This window comes from Lolium perenne, chromosome 5 (assembly GCF_019359855.2).
Source record: "Lolium perenne isolate Kyuss_39 chromosome 5, Kyuss_2.0, whole genome shotgun sequence".
Taxonomy (NCBI): Eukaryota; Viridiplantae; Streptophyta; class Magnoliopsida; order Poales; family Poaceae; genus Lolium; species Lolium perenne.
In genome coordinates, this window is record NC_067248.2 from 153,069,738 (window position 1) to 153,078,965 (window position 9,228).

A 9,228-nucleotide genomic window follows, 5' to 3' on the forward strand; every position below is an offset into this window, starting at 1 on the left:
GGCCATTACGTGCTGGTGCTGGCGCGCCGCCTGAGCCTTCTTCTCCAGCTCCACCGCCCTCCGTCCTTTCCGCTCCGCCGTCGATAGCTTCCGGCGCAGGCAATCTTGCTGCCATTGATCTTCGGTCATTCCTTCAGGCTTCTTCTTCGCAGCCGGCGCCTTCCGCGGCTTCGCGAACGGCGCTTTCGCCCCTATCGTCGCATTGCCCGGCGGCTTCTTGGCCGCTTTCTTCGCCATCTTTTTGGGGGCTGTCGGCGGCGCCATGGAATGGGGAGAGGGTAGCGGCGGCGGGTGGACGGCGGGAGGGAGAAAGAAATCGGCGGGATAGGAGAAATGAATCGGCGGCGGGATATGTTTTGGGAGGCCTGTGCGCGGCGGTATAGGCGCGATTTGGCGGGAGCGGCGGGATTTGGCGGGAGTGTGAGACGAATTTTCCCTGTGCCGCTGACGGGTCGGCCCCGCGTCGGTTGGCCTCGCTTTTCGTTGTGTCCGGCGTCCCCGGAGCGTCCCCTGTGGGACGGGGACGGGCTCGGGGCGCCGGACACCGTATGGGGCCGCGCCGGACAAAAATGGGCTTTGGGGGACGCGGCTGGAACGCTTTTTTTGTCCGGCGCGCTCCAAATCCCTTTGGGGGACGTTTTGGGGGACGCGACTGGAGATGCTCTAACGTGCAAGGATTTCAGCCTCCTCAACACTTGCCGCACATCACACGGTAGATTACGCCATGAAGCCAGAACAGTTTTCCCTCATCAGCGGCTCCAGCAGCGATCAACCCTTTCTGGAACAATCGAACAAGTTGTGGAGTCTGAAGTTACGAGGGGAGGTGAAAATGTTCAGTTGGAGGCTATGCCATAATAGCCTTCCCACACGCATGATTATGAGTCCTGTTATACGTACGATAAATTTCGTCCGATTCCTGTACGATCGGACTTACCACAGGCAGGGCGACTAGCGATTTGGCTTTGGGCGCACTACTACTGGGGATGGAAGAAAAATACCAAGTCTATTCTCCCATGAAGATTAAAAAAAATCTCAAATAAGCTCTCACTTTCTTCCTCCTCTGATCTCTGGCTCATCCAGAGCATCCTCGAAATCGACCGCACGTCGGTGTGGCTCCAGCGGCACGACACATTTTTTTCGATTTTGTATTTTTATAACATGAAAAAATAATTTATAATTTACATAGTAAAAGAAAGGAAAATAAAAACCCTAAGAATGTCTGCGCCTCACGATAACGTCGTGCGTCATGTTGTCCGAGTACTCGAACTTCCGGCCCTTCGCCATGGCCAACTGCCATTCTTGGAAAATGCACGCGACATAGTCATCGCTGTCGTCCTTGGCCTCCTCGTTGTGGTATGCCAGCGCCTCGCTATAGTCCTCTTCGTGGTCCCCGTTGTCATCGTTGTCGTCGCGCCAGCGCTTGCCGTGTTCGACGACGAGGCACCGATGGACGGTCAAAGGGGAAGTCTATGTCACCAGGAAGCCTGCCTTCCTCCTCGGATCCTTCTCAGACTCGCGATGGGTGCGCCAGCTGTCGGAGTCGATGGCGTAGGCGGGATCAAAGCGGAGGTCCGGTGGCAGGTACTACGACCTCCGCATCGATCCCGCCGCCTGCGCCGGATCTCGACGCTCCTATATGGCTCGCGCGTAGGCACGGGCGGGACGAGCACTCGGAGGTAGCTCGGCCGCCAGCCGCCAGGCATGTGGTGGTGGAGTGGAGGTGTGGGCGATAGCAGGAACGATGCCAGTCGACTTTTAAGGCCGGCCGCGCGCGGGAAATGATGCCATTGAAGGTGGCGCAGAAGCTTAGCCGCCGCCCGCCAGTGCGCGCGCAGAAGAGGCAGCCACGCGCGGGAAACGATGACATTGAAGGCGGCGCAGAAGCCCAGGCGCCGCCCGCCAGTGCGCGCGCAGAAGAGGCAGCCGCGACATTGAGTGCGAAGGCTGCGGCGCAGACGCTGAAGCGCTGACCGCGAAAGCGATACCCTCGATACTGGTTCGTTGCCAGGTCGGCCCGGTGGAGAAGCGAGCGGTCACTTGGGGCGTCCGCGAATTCCAGACGCAAATATGCGCCGGGTTTGCGTCGCTGCGGACGACCTGGTCACTATGTGTCGCCCCGCTGGAGCGTGTTCCAGACGCATTCATTTTCGATCCGGGCGGACACAAATGGACTTGAGCGACCGTTTGCGTCGCCCCGTTGGAGATGCCTAAGATTCTCATTGTAGCGCTCTGTAGCATTTTTCTCTTCCATGGCGGACTGATCAATCGGCAATCGTGGCAAGAATAAACTAAATTGCTTTAGATCGAGATTCAGGAACCGCTTGGCAGTATTGTTGAGTTTGGGCTGGACTTAGCCACTGGGGAATTAACTGGCACTGGTGGAAGGAGTATCGTACACACATCGGACGAAAATTGTCGTGTGTGAAGCATTTTCGCATGATTATTAAGAGAAAAAGAGTCGATTTGGACACCAGATGCCCGATGTGCAATCGGGAAGGGAGGATGTCTGCCACTTGTTCCTTAAATGCAAAAAAAGTCAAACCTATGTGGCGCACTCTTCTGTTAGAGGATGACCTGGTCTCTTCCAAGTGGCTATGGGACTGGTGGACAAGACGGAATAAAAAGAATGCAGAAGGCAAGGATCGTAGTGCACAGGCGTACCAGGGGGCACCACTGTGTTTCTCCCTGATCATTTCCCAGGGAGCTGACATAGTAGTTCAGAAGAAAAGTGACATCCTATGGCGTTCCGCAAGTGCCAGCATCTACAAAACACCATTGGCGGGAAAACAATGTTGCAAATCACCCCCTCGCATCAGCAGTAGCAACAGGGTTCTATTTGGATTTTTCAAGAAAGACACATTACGGGAGTTGAACATTTTTGCTTTAATGCAAGCTGAAATCTGAAATGTTGCTTTGCTCAAAGCACGGGAGATAGAAACTAAACCAAAGGGTAGAGTGGCCAGTTACTTCGGCAGGTAGTTCCATTCTACCATGCTTGGGAAAATGCAACAAGATATTCCATCTGAACTCCCCTAATTTGGGAGTAACCTGTCTACAAACTGCTAAGAGTCCTCTGGTCGGGTCAATATTGATTTTTAACTCATTGGTGCCATGGAATACATTACGAGAAAACACATACACATGAATTCAACCACTTGTACGCATTTTGTCCCAGATCACTTAGCAACAACAAGAACTGGACACTGCATAAAGAAACCTGGATAATAACGTCTTCCACCTGATATACAAAACCTAGGGTGAAGGGGGCGACAAGAATCACAAGATGTAAGATTTTAGTGCCACGCCCTGCCAAAGGCAGCATTCTCTACTTCGGAGGAGGACGAACAAGCATCTGTTCGAGATGTTTATCTATAAACCTATCAGCATGGGATGGGTAGGCGTTTTCGATGGAAGTTCTTCAGACACTTGCGGTATGAGAAATCCTCCAACTCGCCGTTTGTTCTAACGACAAAGAGGCATCTGGACCTCTTGAACTCGGGATGCTTGTCAACCTAAAAACATGAGCACTGCACAAGTTAGGAAATGCCCCCACAAAAAAAATGTTCAGGGATCAGAATGCAACGATCACTTCCCATCAGATAGCAATCAGTTTTCATACTTCAAAATGAATTGGTACTATAGTGTTTTCACTTAAACATCGTGAGGTGTAACAGAGGCACTGCCAAAATGGCAAGATAACAATCTGTATGAGTGGGAGATAGAGCCACTATGTTATGTATGTACCTAGAAAGTTGCAACTCATATTTTTAAAGGCTGGGCCAGACCAGCGGTTCAACCACAGAAACCAGAACCAAACCGTACAGAGGATTGATTAGGTACTGTGGTGTACCATTTAAGAAACAACGGAATAGCCAGCATTTAAATACCGTGGGAGGAATATTGCATCATCATATCCATAAATGGGAGCTAAGGCAAATCTGTATGAGTATCATAAAAACTGGGCGCATATGATCTAGTAGCATTTCTTAATGCCATTCAATAACCAGATTTTTCAACATACTATCTATACCTAATAATAAAGGGAAAAGCGTTTCCGTGGTTTCGTCCTTCTAACTATGTTTTCGTCCGTCCTAAAGGTGTTGTCATCCGTGGTTCGTTGTATTTCTCACTTTGGTATGTTCAAAGGCCAGGTCCGGGCAGGCTGCCTCAGGGCAAGCGAGTTGTACGCGCCTCCCAGCGACGAAACCGTGCGAGAGTCGAAGTCCGTCGTCCTTTTCCCCGTCCCGCGCAGGGACTCTTCTGTCCTCCGCACGGAATATATCAGGCCGAGTAAGCTACGGTGGTTTTGATCTTACGGCCGAGCGAGACGACGACCCCGATCGGGCCGACCAGGGTGCATTGGTTGCACATGAAGAGAACGCCTAAGCTTCCCTTCTTGGGTGGAGGCGGACGGTTCCCCTCGCGATGAGCCTGATGCCCATCATATGATAGGTGTACAAGACGTAGAGGTAGAGCTTGGGGAGTCGGCACTTGCAGGTTGACATACATGCGGCATCCTCTTCAGCCCGCCCAGCAAGAAAAAAGAAGATGCCTGCTCAGGCTCACCGTGCCGCCGGCCGCCAGCTTCAAATACCGACAGCGTGTTGTCAGGTTCGGTTACGGTGCGTCGAGTCATGTGATGGTGACCAACAGGGTACTGAAAACTGAAGTCGATCTTCTGTCCTGCTTGTATATTAACGGACGAGGATGGAACATGAAATATATCTACTATCAGCGGCGAGAGCCATCGGCGGTTCTAGCTTTTCACGATTGACCACAAGGTAATCTCGACCATAGTAGTGCCGTCCGCCAAGCACACCCTGTCAAAGCTGATGGAGACCCTTGCATCTGCACACGAGGCGAGCAGCAAGCAATACATCTTGTTTTGGGTTCTCACGACTGCCGCGTACATGCATGTACATCGCCGGGAAGTGTCTGAAGCTATTTTACAAAGCTGTTTCTTTGCGAGAAATCCAAGCATCCATACTTGGTTAGCATATATATCATATTTTCAGTGTTTAGGTGTGCATGAATTCCGATTTCATACCCTATTTAATTTAACTTATATTTATATCACATTATCGTTTTGTGCAAGTATAAGTTTGAAAATTTACTAGGACCAGAGAGTTTAATTTTTACACTCCCAACCACAACACAAAAATATTTATCTTGGAATATTAAATTATGCTATTGATACAGTCTGTACAATATTACATGTATGCCTAAGTTTCAATTTTCAAAGATATTTAACTTCTTTTATGCATACTAGAGTTTTGTCTCAACATACTCCTGGACAAATCTAAAATTAGTACCTAATTGCAACATTGTGCACCATAAATACATGTCCATTAATGTTTCCGTTGTTCTTTAGATATGTATATTTTTTTATAGTGCACGAGATAGTAGCACTACGCTGCACATTAAATTGCAATAAGAAAAAAATACAACAGGAGAATATACAAGTTGATCATTTGCTTCACTTTGCACCTTATTCTAAGAGTGCTTACATTTGCCTTTTGTTTGTTCTAATTCTATGTGGACATAAGAAGTGATCCTCTCTTTGTTTAAATAAAAAAAATTGAATGCACACAACAAAGCACCACTTAGAAAGCCACATTTATATTTGCAAAAGGACAACTTTTTAGTTCTTTCTATGTAAGTTAATTGTAGTTTCTATCGAAATTTATTTCCAGTAATAAGAAAATTAGAATCATACTGTTATATGGATATTATATGGCTATTTATTCTATGCTAGGAAATCAAGTTTGCATGTAGGGTTAGGAAAACTTGAGAAAGCCTTGTGCCTCTCCATGACACGGCCATGCATTTTATTAGAAAATAGTTTTGAATTTGGATTTTAATTTACAAACATATTTAAACATATAAACAGTTGTTCATTTGATTTATCGTGGGCCGTAGCAACGCACGGGTTTTGTACTAGTTAAAAGATAAAAGAACCATTAATAAAAATAAAAATAAAAGGCGGAATTCTCCTGGTAGTATAGATAAACTTATATTTGGGAATGATGCTATTGTTTTGAGTATAAAAAAGTCCTTTATCTCTCCCATAAAAGAAATTGTATGATCAGATTTGCACTTCGCAGCTTAGTGGTCAGTTTACTAAAAAAGGTTGTTGTGTTAGTTACTTGATACTGAGCACTTCAGTTCAGAGCAAGCAGCATCATGACTGTGGCTTGCACATTTTCCAGATTGAGCCATAATAGAAATCCAACTAGTAAGGTTTCCAAGAACAAAAAATACCAGGGGAGACTCGAAAGTGTAGTTCCCATTTGATATGTTCGACGGAGGTCCTCCTTATGAACAAAAAGTATTGCACAAACTTACGTTCCGGGATATCTTACCAACAAGCAAGTTATGATGTCCTTAAAGATTTTATTTTTTCACAAATTTGGAAATTAGAAATAAAAATCGGGGGAAACAATAGAGCAGAAAAGAAAATTAGATTTGTTTGAGGGTCTCATGTATTTCTTATTAAACAAAGAGATCCCTTTAACTCACCATAATAGCCTCAAGTCCACAACCAATCTTGTCTTGCGAACGAGGGTGGTGAGCAAGAATCTTTTCTACTATGAAGTTTTCGTCATCCGGACTTAACAAGCCACCATCTTCATATCTGTTATAACAGAAAGCAATCAACAATAAAATATGATAACAACAGTATGTCCTTGCAAATTGCAAGAATTATACTAGTACATAAGAATCTACTATATAACTGTCTTTTTTTGTTAGCGGCACCATTTTCTTTTACAAAGATTTCCTGCACTGAATTAAGACAAGGTGATGCCCAAGGGAGATGGGAATTACAACACTGCCCTCCAAGCAGATAAAGACATTGCAGGGAGATGGGAATTACAACACTGCCCTCCAAGCAGATACGTGAGAACATGAGACCATTTTCGGGAGCCAAAGGGAAGGATGACGAAGCCGACTGCTGCTGATGGAAGGAAGACACACCACTCACCATCTCAGTCGTATGATTGCCACAGGCGCGTGGTTGCAAGAGAAAAGTCCCATCAAATGGAGCATGCCATCGCCAAGCAGACTGCCTTCCTCGCACCAGTGCCACACAGATGTGAGTTGGGAGGAAGAAGCCATCACTGGATTACAATGTATTTGGGGCACACATCTTGCCATCAGCCGGGACATTTTTTGCGGCAGAGATATTGAGGTTGCACGTGTGCAAGCAAGCCACCAAGGACCATGTTGGCTAGATTTGCAGGAGCCAGAAGAGGGAACAGGAAGACCGCCATATGCATATGCTTAGGCACCTCCATTAGCTGCCACATCACACCATGGCAAGAGCTCCAGAGTTTGTCCATCTACAGACGAGACACGAGAATAGGCCATACACTGCCAAACTTTACAAAAAGAAAGGCTTAAGTGTACACCGTCGAGCATGCCACCAGCAGCAATGCAGGTGAATCAAAAGCAGGAATTTAATTTCAAAAAATTCAAGGAAGAAAAAGGAAGACTGGCAACAGTTAATCACTAGGATAGGATGATGAAGGGGCACACCAGATCCTGGACAAGCAGCCTCCCCCAAGATTTTTTTTTTTTTGCCAGAATGCCACATTGATGGCTAATATCGTACTACAGTAGAAGGCGAAAGGTGAACCAGGTCCCTTCTAATTATTATGGCTGGTAAGGCAGGCCGAAGTGTGGAGAGAAGAGATGGCTGCGGGATTGGGAGAGGTGGAATGGATACATTCAACTAATATTCATCATCTCAGCTCAGCCTTATGCCATAACACCTTGTACAAGCAACCCTTCTTGGATACCCCAGTCCCAGTCCAATGTACTTAATAAAATACCGAACACTGTCAAAGTGGCATTCTACCGTTCTTGTTATTTAGTTGGATGACACAATAATAAAAATATTCATCACGGTACGCTTGGATGATCCTACTTATTCTAGTAATTTAACCAGTGATGAATTTCTAGTATTCTAGCTGTTCAAGCACAGCCATAGCCATATTATAGGAATGGAGGTTTGCAGCCATCTGCGTGATAAAATTACCAGGGTGCCTTTTTTTTACTCAAATATTCACATTATGCTATCTTACGGTTACTCCTTGCTATATGCATGCGTAATTATCATGATTATAATAGCTCACATTCTTCCGCGGCATTATGAATATTGTGTGCGTTAAATATGCAGGGCGATTGAAAAAAAAAAAAGTATGTCTGTCTGCCATTCTTGGAGCTTCCGATTTCCTAATCACTACAACAAGGAGAGGTACCGATAACTGACCTGTCAGAGTGGAGGATTTCCTTGACGAGTTCACGACGGGCTTGACGTCGCGGAGGATCTCCGCCTCGGCCTCCTCCTTGCCCCCCCGGAGCTGAGGGCTCGTTGTCGGCGGGGAGGCTGCAGAATTGACGGCTGCGGCTGGATAGCGCCGGATAAGCGGCAGACGGCGGGAGTCCGCCTCGGAGGAGGCGCGTGGCGGCTCGGGCGAGGGCGGCGGCCAATGCCATGGCTTCTTCAGCAGCTGCAGAGCCGGAGACGTCAGACAAAGAGAGGAAGGGTTTCTTGTTTGGGTTTTGACTGACGAGCACGAATGGGCCTGGGCTTTTCGCTCGATGGAATGGGGTGGTGTTTTTATTTTTTTACTACATGGAATGGGGGTGTGGTGTTGTACACGCGATTTCCCATTCTCTATGCCCTCTTCCTTTGCTAAGAGCATCTCCACTCGTTGGTTCTCTTCACGCCCAAATTCGGCGAAATTTTCGTCCGGATTGGATGAAAATTTGGCCTGGGGGGCAGTATATTTCCAGTCGTGTGCTCCCCAAGCGGCGTTTCTCGGGGAAAAAGAGGATGGCCCGGGGAGTCCGGACGAAAGAGGAGACACGTGGGCGTGGGCGATTGGTTTTGCTCCATCCGGAGTCCCCGGGAGACCCCCGGGAAACCGAGGATGGTATGGGGAGTCCGGACGAAAATAGGCTCAAATCCGGACCAAAACGAGGAACCGGGGGCCTGACTGGGCCGTTTTTCGCCATCCGGATGAAAAAAAGTGGTCGTGGGGGGCTTCTGGGGGAGACGAGTGGAGATGCTCTAACGAGTATAAATGTGCAAAACTCGGTCCGGTGAAAGTGCATGGAACTTACATGTGTGGTTTGGTAATTAGTGATAATTTATATGGATTAATGTTTGTGTTAAGTTATATTTGTAGGGGTTGTCCATAGACAATGCTTGAACCATATGTT

General features: G+C 47.3%; 1 pseudogene; it reads right to left on the reverse strand.

Moving 5' to 3' along the window:
• Nucleotides 1-3,088: 3,088 nt before the first annotated feature.
• On the reverse strand, nucleotides 3,089-8,587 carry LOC127300281 (protein DCL homolog, chloroplastic-like; annotated as a pseudogene).
• Nucleotides 8,588-9,228: the final 641 nt, after the last annotated feature.